Raw genomic sequence first — 15,403 nt, 5'->3', positions numbered from 1 at the left:
CACCTGATGACCCCCATAGAGTCGGTAAACGAGTCAAAGCACAGTACTAGCATATAGAGTCTCCATGATGTTTCAAGTAGTAAGGACTAATGGTGTACAACCAAAACCGCGGACTTTATCCACTCGATAAGTGATAACCACTTGGAAAGTCCGGATAGGGTAGTTCGATTATTCATCCTATGAATATCCATTTGCATGCTTCGAACATCTCCATGTTCCCTACCAATGAAACGTGGTACTCCGCATCGCAAATGCTAGTCTCAAACTCGAGCGATCCTTATCCTTATTATCGGACGGCTCAATCGACTAGGAACAGTTTAGAATATACAGTGACTATAAGATGTATTTCATGATAGACATCCCCATGTTCTACCACATCTTACATACACTATAGTATATTCAAGGTCTTTATCAAAACAACAATAGTATATCATAATATAACAATATGAAGAAAGATAAAGTCATTGCCATTAATAAAAGTGTAAATTATATTAAACAAAAGATCGTTTGTACAAAGAGTCATCAAAGCCCATAGCCACAAGTTGGCTCACTGGGCACCCACTCTTTCATTTATCTCATCCATTTGTTTTATGACAATTTTCTCGAATCTTTTTACTTCATATGTACCCTCTCTCCCGACTTTAAAGTGTGTTTATGTCTAATAAAAACTTCTCCTCCTCAAGAAATGGATATATCTATTGGAATATACTCTATATTATATTTTGTATATTTTATTTCCTTTTATTCTTCTTAGTTTTCTAGGTGTATATAAATACATCTTGTATTCATTCTTGGAAAAATACCAAATAATATCATTCCATCAGTTTTTACATGGTATCATAAGTCTCTGGCATACGCCACTAGACCCTAATCCTACTACACCAAATAACTGCCGCCTCTCTCCATCTTACGTCGAGCCGCCGTTGCCGCTTATATGGCCGCCACCACCACTCCTGCCACTGCCCCTAATACCCCAATCTCCTTCAATGTTGCTGCTCATTTGCCCTTGAAGCTCACCTCCTCCAACTTTTTCTCATGACGTGTGCAGTTCACGACCCTCCTTACTGGTAATGATCTTCTTGGATTTATTGATAGTTCTCATACCTGTCCAGAAAAATTCGTCATGACCGCCACCATTCAAACGCTGAATCCTGCGTACACCGCCTAGATCCATCATGATCAACTGATATTAAATATCCTCATTGGCTCGCTGTCTCCATCATTGATTCCGTTTATTGCTACTGCCACCACATCCGCAGAAGCTTTGAACACCATTGCCCTCACCTATGGAAAACCCTCTCGTGGTCGCATAACTCAGTTAAAGATGCAAATGTGCAATCCGGTCAAGGGTTCGCAGTCCATCACCGAATTCATGCAGTTCATCAAATCCAAAGCTGATGAACTGGCTCTCATAAACGCCCCTATGTATATTGAGGATCTCACCATCAAAGTTCTTCATGGTCTGGATGATGACTATAAAGAACTTGCCCATGTCATTCAAGCCCAAGATATTGCGATCTCGTTTGAGAATTACATGATAAGCTCCTAAATCATGAAGCTCATCTTGATGCTCGCCGGGATTCCCAAATAACCCTCCCGGTCACCGTCAATATGTCTGGTCGATGGGTAGGCAACCGTCGGACATCCGCCACGCACCACCAACCAGCCCATCAACCTAGCCCCTGGCCCTCATGGCCATCATACCTGCCGTCTCCATCGGCACCACGCCAGCGTGTCCCGTGCCCCTATCTTGGGCGTTGTCAGCTCTGCGGTCGCTAGGGGTATTCTGCCAAAATCTTTCCGAACTTTCAGTATCTGCCAGCTTCTACTCCTGCGGCTCCTTCTGGGCACCCTTATTCCCCCGCTGATCCATCTGCCTCTCTAGTAGTTGCTACTCTCTCATGCCAGCTTCTACATCTGACTAGATTCTTGACTCTGGCGCCACTCATCATGTTGCATCTGATCTTGCCCATATCTCTATGCATGTACCTTATATTGGTTCAGATAGTGTAATTGTTAGTGACGACACTGGTCTTCCGATCACTCACACAGATTGTCTCTTACCACCCACTAGCCCTGCTTCTCTCCAATTTCCTCATGCCTTGTGTGTGCCCTCAATTAATAAGAATCTTTTATCGATTTCTCAACTATGTAAATCTAATGATGTCTTGGTTTTTTTCTATTCCTCTCCTTTTTAGGTGAAGGACCATCGCACCGAGGCAGTCCACACCATCCTCACCACTGGCGCTTACTTCCTATGTTGTGTCCCTATCCGTCTGGAATCACCATTTAGGTCATCCGTCTGATCGAGTCCTTCATCAGTTAGTCGTGTCTAAGTCGTTCTCGTCCTTTAATTCTTTGTTTCTTCATTTTAATTGTAACTCTTGTCAGTGCAATAAAAGTCATAGATTACCTTTTCATGATTCTTCACTCTCCAAGCAATTTCAAACCTCCCCCGTTCTCTCTTGTGATGGTTATAAATATTATGTTATCTTTGTTGATCACTACAGCAAATATATTAGGCTTTATCCTTTAAAATGTAAGTCGGACGTTCTCACTGTTTTTCGTTGTTTCAAGTCACTTGTGGAAAAATGTTTTGTTCGTCCCATTCTCACTTTTTACACTGATAATGGTGGTGAATTCCTTGCTCTCAAATACTTTCTCAGACTTGTCTGCATGGGATATCTCATCTGAACACTTCTCCTCATACTCCTGAACATAATGGCTTCTCTGAACATCGTCATCGTCATGTTGTCGAGTCTGGTCTTGCGCTTTTACATCATGCATCTTTCCCCACCAAGTTCTGGCCATTTGCTTTTGCCACAATAATTTATCTTATCAATTGACTGCCTAAACGCAATTTGTCCTACAAATCTTCCTTCGAGCGCCTGTTCGGTGTCCCCCCTAATATCTCTCTAAACTTCTTATATTTGGTTGTCTCTGCTACCCCTGGCTTCGCCCATATTCCTCCCACAAGCTTACCCAACGCTCCTCGTCTTGTGTCTTTCTTGGTTAATCACTCACATAGAGTGCCTACCTGTGTTATGAGTCCTTTTCTGGCAAACTATTCGTCTCAGTCATGTTGTCTTTGTTGAGTCTGAATTTACCTTTTCCAGTAGTGGTTCTGGTGTTGGTTCCTCTCCAGGAGTGTTGTCTGATGTGCCGATGGAGGATTCCCTGGCTTCTGATCCTTCACCCCTCTGCTCACATGAGCTGTGCCTTGGGCCCAAAACCTGCACCCCTGATCCACCACCCCCGAACCCGCCACCTGTCGAACTCGATCCACCACCTCCGCCTCACCCTACGGCCGAACCCCCCAACCCAACATCCAACTCCAATTTTAGCACTCATCCTATGGTTACCCGCTCTAGAAATAATATCTTCAAACCCAACCCTCTCTTTGGCCTCACCGCTTTCACTGACTCCACACCATCTGAACCAACCACACATACTTCAGCTCTCAAAGGCCCCCACTGGATTACAACCATGTCTGAGGAGTTTGATGCTCTTCTTCATAATCACAAAGAAATCAAATATATTTCAAAATATTAAGAATCCTCTCGAGTACATGTTAGAAATAAATGAAAAAAATAAAGTTATTTTAAAAATCTCATAATAAAACATTAGTAATAATGGATTTTTTAATAATAAAAAAACATGTCTCATAAAAATTTAAAAACAAGTTTTAATTCAGGAGAGTAAAAAAAAATAAAAGAAAGGAACACACCTTTTATTTTGTAGCCTTTAAACAAGATGAAGAGAAGGGGAGGGAAGAGAAGAGAAGAGAATAAAAAATTAAAGACCAAATATTGCATGAAAAAATTGAGATTGACATTCGATAGATTATGTTTCTCAGTTTTGTAAAATTAATTCAAATAAATAAAAATATATTACTATTTTGAGAGGATAAATAAAATTTTATAAATTTTTTTAGATGAAATAATAACAAAATTACAAAACACACACATTTATATACATTTATTATAGAACTTAAAAAAAAGTTGGGTTGGGTTGGGTGCCAAGGCCCCCCCAACCCCAACCCATAACATACCTCCGCCCCTGCTTCCATGCAAGTCTGCTTGTGCCGCTATTGAGTCGAAGTCAATTTTTGCGACAAGTATTTCAAAATTAAAATGTACCACAAAGCATACAAAATAATTATTAATCACATCCCAACTTTTGACATTAATGAGTCGTATCTTGACGTTGGAAATGTAATCAATGCTCATAATATGAGGAGTCATCCAGGCCGTAGGAAGACTAAGAGGATACCATCGCAATTCGAAGCAACAGTCATTGTCATACGAAAGGAGACAACAGACATAGCTGCAAAGAAGCTATAAACTAGTCGTTATTATTTTACTTAAATGGTGCTTTAATTTTTTAATTATTACTAAATATTTTAAATTTATTTTCTTGCAATATTACTCTATTATTGTTTATGATTGACACCTGAAATATTTTTCAACACTTCAACAGGAAAAATAGAGTGCTAGAAGGGGAATCAAGCATGGTGATACGTGTAAGAAGGCATACACGTTCGAGTGGCTGCATTGGTGGTTTACTCATTATGTGATTGTTTTGTTTTTCAAAATTTTGTGAAATACTTGGTTTGCCTTAATTTCATGTTGTTTCAGTGTTTTTTTGATGCATTGTATTTTTATATGTATGGTGAGAACTTGTGCTTGTTCTTGTTGAGTTGTTGTTTATGTTGACTTTGTATCGTATACAAGTTATTTTTGTGTTTTTGGTCAATGTTAAGCACTTCAATATCTACTTCTGTTGAGTAATATTTGTTTCTGTAAATTTTGATGTTTTATATATTCACCCTTTTAAGTTTGGTTTAAGTGTTGTTTCTGATATGAAAAATCAATTTCGAACACAGATTTGACTACAAATTGCTTTATCGGGTATATTATGTGTAATATAAGTAAAAATATTGGGTATATCTTGAACACGAAGAAACTATAATATAATAAAAATTTTCAAAATTTATGTCGAACTTGGAAGAATTTAGTCTTTAAACTTAATTGATTACTATAATATTTATTCAAATTTTAATTAATTAGCATACGACATCTGATTTGGGGCACATAATACTAAAATTGTGTGCATATACACAAGATTTTATGCACTTCATAATGCACATGTGTTTATATATATCATAATTGGGTGCAACTAATGATGAAATTATTTTCATATACACTTGATTTTGTACACATCATTGATGCGATTGTGTTCAATTATCATAATTGAGTGCACCTAATGATGAAATTGTTTTTATATACACTTGATTTTGTGCACATCGGTGCTGCATTTGTGTTCATATATACCCAATTTTGTGCACATCGGGCTGAAATTGTGTTCATATGTACCCGATTTTGTGCACATCATTGTTGGAATTGTGTTCGTATATACTCAATTTTGTGCACATCATTGCTGCAATTAGTATACATTCTTATACTCTACTTGTAAAGTATATTATCTCATATGTATTTATATTTATCCGATTTTGTATACTTTAGTTGTTGGTGTGTACCACATCAACTAATGCTACTAAAAAATGGTATACATTCTTCTACTCTACTTGTGAAGTATTGTATCTCATATGGATTCATCTACATTAAAGTTATACTATCAAGACTATCTTGATGTTTTGGAGGAGATAATCATCTCTAATGGTTTTATTGAACACACCATTAGCTGAGTGTTGGGTACCACAACATTCTAGATCAGTGTTGAAGTGATGTTGATTTATAACCGATTTGGTTTACATAATACCGAAATATCGTGTACATATATACCATATTTGGGTACCAAAGTACCGGAATTTTTGGGGGTTTGTTGACGCATCAATGGAGGCCCCAACCTCAATACCCAACTTTTCTTATTTCGTATGCAATAAATACACACGTATACTTGCTTTTTTCTGTATTGTCCCTAATAAAGTAGGATATGTACATTGATCAACTATATAAATCAATATGTTGGGTTTACCTTGCAATTAACATATTTCCACGTCATACGAGCAAAGAGGCAAGTTGATAAAACCAAAAAAACACACACCAACAACAGGATCTTGTTCACTTTATTTGTTGGTGTATATATACTACATCAAGTGATGCTACTAAAAAATAATATACATTCTTCTAATCTACTTGTGAATTTTGGTATCTCATATGGATTCATGTATATTGAATGTGTTGTGTCAATACTGTCTTGATGGTTTTGAGTAGATAATCATCTCTAATGGTTTTATTGACTACACCATAAGCTGAGTGTTGGGGACCACAACATTCCGGATTAGTGCTAAAATGATGTTGATTTATACTTGATTTGTTTTACATAATACCACAATCGTGTACATATATACCATATTTTGGGACCGAAGTACCAAATTTTTTGGGGCTTGTTGATGCATCAATGGAGGCCCCAATCTCGATGCCCAACTTTTCTGGTTTTCTACCCAATTAATATACATTTATACCTGATTTTTTGTTTATTTTTCTGATAAAGTAGGATAAGTACCTTGATCAACCATATAAATCAATATGGTGGGTTTACCTTGCAATTAACATATGTCCATGTCATACGAACAAAGAGAAAAGTTGATAAAACCAAAAAAACACATCAACAATAAGAACTTGTACACTTTAGTTGTTGGTATATACCACATCAAGTGATGATACTAAAAATGGTATGCATTCTTCTACTATACTTATGAAGTGTTGTATCTCATATGGATTCATCTATATTGAAGTTATTGTGCCAATACTGTCTTGATGTTTTTGTAGGTTTGTTGACCATAATTGTGCCCTTAATACTGAAATTTTGTACATAAACTATTATATGAACTACATTATGTAGTGCTCAATTGAAGATATATTATACTCTATGCGTGTGTGCAGTGTGCTCGATTAGTAAACTATTATATTTAATTGGACATTTTATGTACCTCAACATTGCCACACTATAACTTCATCCGAAAAATGACTAGTGTTTCCTGGCATGATTATATGACCTACTGTGCATAGTTCTCTATTTCAGATAATATTGTACTCGATGCATGTCTAATGTGCGCTCGATTCATAAATTATTGTACTTGATCGGGTATTTTATGTATCTCGATATTGCCACACTATAACCTAATCTGAAAAATTATTAGTGTTTCCTAGCATGATTATATGCCCTACTGTGCATAGTTCTTTATTATATATATTTTACTTGATTCATGTGTATCGTATGCTCGATTGATAAACTATTGTACTCGACCTGGTATTTTATGTACCTTATATTACCACACAATCACCTTATCCAAAAAAATTAATAATGTTCCCTAGCATGATTATATGACCTACTGTGCATAGTGCTATATTTCAGATATATTTAACTCGATCGGTTTATAATTACCCTGTAGAAAGTGCTACCTTAGTCTATTGATATGTTGCTTGATTTTGCATCTAATATTCTCGATATTTGATTATTTGTACATAGTTTATGTACAGATATCACTTATTTGCATAGATTACGTACCAATTTAACCAAAATTAAGGCATAACAACAACCATTTGTTAGTCTTCAATACATAATTTAAACCAGCAAAATGGCATAGACTTGTAATGTTCAAACACCAACTAAAACTTCTTAAATACTAGCAAAAAAGCACACATGATGTCTGTGAAAACTACATAAAATATAATAATAGAAAGAAAAATTTGAGTGAAAAAAAAGATAAAATGACATGAAATGTTTTATGTTTTTACAATAATAGAGATGAACATGAGATAAAGGTTGAGAAAGTGGGATAGCGAGAATGAAATATTACTTTCTTACCCTTCTTGTATTTTTTTAAAAAAAATTTAATTAGTATAATTATGGGCATTTTAGGATCTTCACATTAAAATAAAAAATATAGTTACCCTGAACCACTCTTCCTTTTGTAAGAGATAATAATAATGACAAGTTATTGATTAATCAAACTTCTTTTTACACAAGTCATTTTCATCGGATAATATTTTAGCTACCATACGGGCTCAATAAGTGTCCATCTTGACATCCTATGCATAGCTCCATATGTCATCAGTGGCACGGGCTAGACACTCCAACCACATGCATGTATAAATACCACAATCAAGGGTTGCATCTTGTTGGCGACAACTTTCTCTTAGTACCGGCTCACTAAATATGTTGAATCCTCATAAGTGTCATATGGAATGTAGTGACCCACACCGTGATCACCTATTAATCAGAATTAAGCATTCAATAATCTTAATAAGAACATAATCAGAGTTAAACTGCGGAAACTGATAAAGTTATACAATCCCAAGAGAAGAAATCTATAAACTTAATTATTACAACCAGATCGAATAACAAGATTCTCAGTACCAACATCCTCAGAACGATAAACAACACTGCAAAGATAAACTTCCCACGCTAACAACCTCGACACCTAGGATCTCCCAGCACCTCCTGTGCTATCCAACCTGAGACTTGTCCCATCGAATGGGGTGTCCAATAATCACAGAAATAAAAAACGTAAGCGAACTACGCTCAGTACGAGAGTATGAGTATACAATATTATATGTGCATGAATGCAAGTGTACGGGTTACCAAGACTAGAGGTCAAGAATCTCTGGTTCAAGAACAGAATCGGGCCCTAGGTATGTAGCACTCTGCGTCGTCACACCAGGAGGTGGCTCACATACCCAACAGTGGATATAGGTGACTTGATCATGAATATACGTGTCCAACCATTCACTAACAAGATAGGGTGAAAACCCTAATACATGATATTACAAGGATACAAGCTTAAGATGATCATGCATGAAGCATAATAACGTGACATAATATATATGCAGATAAAATCATGTCATATAAATAATGCAACACATAATACATGCATAATCAGTCAGAGTATCTTCGAACAGTACTTTCGTACCTTAATAATACTAGGCAAGTTATGCCAGCTCTATTGTCCAATCCTATAATCACAAGATTACTATATCACTAAACACTATCTAAAAGTCTTAATTAAGCTAATAGCTACTCACAAACTATTTATACGATCTAGGGTATACCTTCGTCCGTCGTCAGTCTTTTGATGTCGAATGCCCCAGAACTTGGGCACAACTCCGCTACGACTCTTGGACGCCTAGCCAAGGCCCCGCCCCTTACCAAAGATGGCAGGAAACCCCTTAAATATCCAAGAAACGAGAGGAAGAATATGTGAATGAGCAAAGAAAAATGAGCATCGGATGCCCTATTTATATACAGAGATCGGAAGCTCCGAACTCCTCTTCGAAAGCTCCGATCTTGCATGCCAGACACGTTGCAGAAATGCAACGATCGGAAGCTCCAATATCCTCTTCGGAAGCTTCGATCTCCTACGTGTCCAAGCAAGTTGACACGTTGATAATGTTCATGGCCTAACTCTGTTCGGAAGCTCCGATCGCACTTCGGAAGTTCTGAATCGTCTGTAGCCTCCGAACCCTGAACTGTGCTTCCAAAGTGTTCGGACCCTCCTAACTTGGGTTCGGACCTTCTGAACTCTCCTCAACTAGAAATCATAATTTTTTCCAATTAATCCAAATTAATTCCTTAATCCATACTTAATCAATTTAATCATGTAAAATGAGACAGGTTTACTACATGGAACTAGCCAAAAATTTTGTCCACGTAAAATAATGCTTTCAAAATTAAATATTAAGTGGTATTTAAATATAATATGATTAAACTTACATAGAATTTTGTTATCCCAACTGCAAATGAATCATGCATGGAGTTCCATAGTTTAAATATCTCTTCAGCTCGTTTGTAAACAAACAAAAAAAAAACCAATGCTACCTGTCAGTCATGGGGAAAATGATATACATGCATCATCTAAATAAATCATCACTCATTCCTGCAGTCTACCTATCGTGAAAGAAGTCATGTTTGCAAGAAAATCTCTATAATCAATATGGTGTACCATCCTTATTTTACCATATCGTTTCAATTTCATAATCACTTCTTCATACACATTCAAGATATCATATACTTATGTATCTTTATCCAGTAAAAATAATAAAATAAGACAATTAACGAAAAATTTAGACTGCTACGCACCTTCACAATTTTTCCCATGCATTAAATTTCAAATCCATGCTACAAAATTTGCTTTTGCATAATTCTCATGTAAACGTTAATTATCTAAGGCTCAACAGGTTCACCAAATAGAAAAATACATAATATTGGTCCAATTAATCTCATACACTGATCTTGACAAACGACAATACTACAATAACCAAAAGTTCATTTCGTTACAAAAATTATGACACAATATTACAAAAATAAAAAGAAGAAACCTGTAAAAGATCAACAAACTCCAATTCCTTTCTAGTAATAAGTATGTCACCAATTTTCTTTCTTCATCAATCTCTTTTTCGTGTCCACAAAAATCATATCTATCTTTGAATTTATCCATGAAAACCCTCGTACGAGTATTGCCTTCCTTCTTAATATCTACAAATTCATGTCTCAAAGTGACAATATATTTCCTAATATAATAGGAAATTCGAACAACATTAAAAATAATATAACTACAAAAAACTTTTAAACTTAAAAAATCCATACGAGATTGAAGTATGCTCCATCTACCTGTTTTTTTAACCTTCCTCTTATGTTTTGGTGTTGAGCTAGGTGGAGTCACAAACATGGATTCTTTTTTTTCACACGATCAGCACTAGTACTCACATTATACACAATTGAAGATTGAAAAACAGTGTTCTTGATCTATATTTCTGAAATAGCTACAGCACTACCACCATTGCTCTCACTACCTGATATATTTCTAGAGTCACCTCGTGACACGTAATTGTTTTCTTCTTTAAAACCATCAACATTGTTATGCGAAAATACATTAGATATGGTATCAATTTTCATCTCATCAATTGAAGCATTCAAATAATGAGATCCTTCTAATTATTTATTTTCTTTACCCAATTCAAAAACGACTTCATGTACCATTATGTAAACAAAATCATCTAAGTTAGAGATTGCTTCATGTGCTAACTCAAAAGAAACTTCTTCCTTGGTTTTTATCAAAATTCTCCTAACCTTCAACAATATTGTCAAATTTATCGATCACAGACTCCTTTTATTTGATTATATGTCTCACATTTCCACCCTCTAATTCAGCACACCGCTTTTTCCACATCTTTATCTCATCCATTTGTTTTATGACAATTTTCTCGAATCTTTTTACTTCATATGTACCCTCTCTCCCGACTTTAAAGTGTGTTTATGTCTAATAACAACTTTTCCTCCTCAAGAAATAGATATATCTATTGGAATATACTCTATATTATCTTTTGTATATTTTGTATATTTTATTTCCTTTTATTCTTCTTAGTTTTCTAGGTGTATATAAATACATCTTGTATTCATTCTTGGGAAAATACCAAATAATATTATTCCATCAGTTTTTACATGGTATCATAAGTCTCTGGAATACGCCACTAGACCCTAATCCTACTACACCAAATAACCGCTGCCTCCCTCCATCTTCTATCGAGCCGTCGCCGCCGCTTATATGGCCACCACCACCACTCCTGCCACTGCCCCTAATACCCCAATCTCCTTCAATGTTGCTGCTCATGCGCCCTTGAAGCTCACCTCCTCCAACTTTCTCTCATGACGTGTGCAATTCACGACCCTCCTTACTGGTAATAATCTGCTTGGATTTATTGATGGTTCTCATCCCTGTCCAGAAAAATTCGTCATGACCGCCACCACTCAAACGCTGAATCCTGCGTACACCGCCTAGATCCGTCATGATCAACTGATATTAAATATCCTCATTGCCTCGCTGTCTCCATCATTGATTCCGTTTATTGCTACTGCCACCACATCCGCAGAAGCTTTGAACACCCTTGCCCTCACCTATGGAAAACCCTCTCGTGGTCGCATAACCCAGTTAAAGATGCAAATGTGCAATCCGATCAAAGGTTCGCAGTCCATTACCGAATTCATGCAGTTCATCAAATCCAAAGCTGATGAACTGGCTCTCATGAATGCCCCTATGTATATTGAGGATCTCACCATCAAAGTTCTTCATGGTCTGGATGATGACTATAAAGAACTTGTCCATGTCATTCAAGCCCAAGATACTGCGATCTCGTTTGAGAATTACATGATAAGCTCCTCAATCATGAAGCTCATCTTGCTGCTCGCCAGGATTCCCAAATAACCCTCCCGGTCACCATCGATACGTCTGGCCGATGGGTAGGCAACCGTCTGGCATCCGCCTCGCACCACCAACCAGCCCATCAACCTGGCCCCTGGCCCTCATGGCCATCATACCTACCGTCTCCATCGGCACCAGGCCAGCGTGTCCCGCGCCCCTATCTTGGGTGCTGTCAGCCCTGCGGTCGCTAGGGGCATTCTACCAAACTCTGTCCGAACTTTCAGTATCTTCCAGCTTCTACTCCTGCGGCTCCTTTTGGGCACCCTTATTCCCCCGCTGATCCATCTGCCTCTCTAGTAGCTGCTACTCTCTCGTGCCAGCTTCTACATCTGACTAGATTCTTGACTCTGGCTCCACTCATCATGTTTCATATGATCTTGCCCATATCTCTATGAATGTCCCTTATATTGGTTCAGATAGTGTAATTGTTAGTGACGACACTGGTCTTTCGATCACTCACACAGATTGTCTCTTACCACCCACTAACCCTATTTCTCTCCAATTTCCTCATTCCTTGTGTGTGCCCTCAATTAATAAGAATCTTTTATCGGTTTCTCAACTATGTAAATCTAATGATGTCTTGGTTTTTTTCTATTCCTCTGCTTTTTAGGTGAAGGACCGTCGCACCGGGGCAGTCCACACCATCCTCACCACTGGCGCACTATGTCGTGTTCCTATCCGTCTGGAATCACCATTTAGGTCATCCGTCTGATCGAGTCCTTCATCAGTTAGTCGTGTCTAAGTCGTTCTCGTCCTTTAATTTTTCGTTGCTTCATTTTAATTGTAACTCTTGTCAGTGCAATAAAAGTCATAGATTACATTTTCATGATTCTTTACTCTCCAAGCAATTTCCCCTTGAACTTATTTTCTCTGATGTCTGAACCTCCCCCGTTCTCTCTTGTGATGGTTATAAATATTATGTTATCTTTGTTGATCACTACAGCAAATATATTTGGTTTTATCCTTTAAAATGTAAGTCGGACTTTCTCACTGTTTTTCGTTGTTTCAAGTCACTTGTGGAAAAATGTTTTGTTCGTCCCATTCTCACTTTTTACACTGATAATGGTGGTGAATTCCTTGCTCTCAAATACTTTCTCAGACTTGTCTGCATGGGATATCTCATCTGAACACTTCTCCTCATACTCCTGAACATAATGGCTTCTCTGAACATCGTCATCGTCATGTTGTCGAGTCTGGTCTTGCGCTTTTACATCATGCATCTTTCCCCACCAAGTTCTGGCCATTTGCTTTTGCCACAATAATTTGTCTTATCAATAGACTGCCTAAACGCAATTTGTCCTACAAATCCTCCTTCGAACGCCTGTTCGGTGTCCCCCCTAATATCTCTCTAAACTTCTTATATTTGGTTGTCTCTGCTACCCCTAGCTTTGCCCATATTCCTCCCACAAGCTTACCCAATGCTCCTCTTCTTGTGTCTTTCTTGGTTACTCACTCACATAGAGTGCCTACCTGTGTTATGAGTCCTTTTCTGGCAAACTATTCGTCTCAGTCATGTCGTCTTTGTTGAGTTTGAATTTACCTTTTCCAGTAGTGGTTCTGGTGCTGGTTCCTCTCCAGAGTTGTCTGATGTGCCGATGGAGGATTCCCTGGCTTCTGATCCTTCACCCCTCTGTTCACATGAGCTGTGCCTTGTGCCCAACACCTAAACCCCTGATCCACCACCCCCGAACCCGCCACCTGTCGAACTCGATCCACCACCTCCGCCTCACCCTACGGCCGAACCCCCCAACCCAACATCCGACTCCAATTTTAGCACTCATCCTATGGTTACCCGCTCTAGAAATAATATCTTCAAACCCAACCCTCTCTTTGGCCTCACCGCTATCACTGACTCCACACCATCTGAACCAACCACACATACTTCAGCTCTCAAAGACCCCCGTTGGATTACAACCATGTTTGAGGAGTTCGATGTTCTTCTTCATAATCACATCTGGGATCTTGTTCCCTCTGACGTCTATTATAATATGGTTGACTGCAAATGGGTGTTTTGGATTAAACGGAAGCTAGATGGCTCAGTTGATCGCTACAAGGCTCATCTTGTTGCAAAGGGCTTTCATCAGTGTCTGGTCTTGATTACTTTGACACTTTCAGTTCTGTGTCAAAACTCATTGTTATTCGCATTTTGTTATCTCTTGCAGTTTCCAATTGGTTGTCTATTCGACAAATGAATGTGAATAATTCTTTTCTGAAGGGTCAGTTAGATGATTGTTTTTATATGGCTCAACCGTCTGGTTTTGTTGATGATTTGTTTTTCTCCTATGTTTGTAAGCTGAACAAGGCGATCTATGGCCTCAAACAAGCTCCGCACGCTTGGTACATAGCGCTTCGCCAGTTTGTACTCAGTGTTGGATTCACTAGCTCTCTTGTTGGCACGTCTCTATTTATTTATCGTTCTGGAAGCATTACTATGTATCTAATTGTCTATGTTGATGATCTGATTCTCACATGGAATGATTCTGGTGCTCTCCAGGGATTCATATATCGCTTAAGCAGTCGTTTTTTTGTCAAGGATCTGGGTTCTTTTTCTTATTTTCTAGGTTTTGAGGTTGATTCTTATGCAGGGGGCCTTTGTCTGTCGCAGAAAAAGTATCTTCTTGATGTTCTGACCAAGACGAACATGGCTGACTCCAAGCATGTTCAATATCCTCTCGCCACGTCTTCAGCTCTGCACCTGCTGGATGGCTCTCCTCCTGCCAATGCCACCCTGTATCGCCAAACAATGAGGAGTCTGCAGTATTTGTCGTTTACTCAGCCTGATATTGCCTTTGTTGTTAACAATCTATCTCAGTTCATGCACTCTCCTTCTTCTCTACACTGGGACGCTATCAAACGTCTCATGCATTATTTAAATAGTACACGCTCTTATGGTCTTCTTCTTCGGCGGCATAGTTCTCCGTCCCTGCATGCCAATTGTGATATGGATTGGGCTGGTGATCTTGATGATCGCACTTCCACTGGTGCCTATATTGTGTTTTTGGGTCCTAATCCTATCTTGTGGAGTTCCAAAAAGTAGAACTCTATTGCTCGCTCTTCTACTTAGGAGAATATTGTGCCATTGCCTCTACGGCTGCTGAACTGCAATGAGTTCGATCTCTACTTAGAGAAATTGGGGTTGCTGTTGGATCTTCCCCAGTCTCTATCTACTGTGACAACATT

This window comes from Henckelia pumila, chromosome 2 (genome assembly GCF_033568475.1).
Source record: "Henckelia pumila isolate YLH828 chromosome 2, ASM3356847v2, whole genome shotgun sequence".
In the NCBI taxonomy this organism is placed as follows: Eukaryota; Viridiplantae; Streptophyta; class Magnoliopsida; order Lamiales; family Gesneriaceae; genus Henckelia; species Henckelia pumila.
This window is presented reverse-complemented; position numbering follows the sequence as displayed.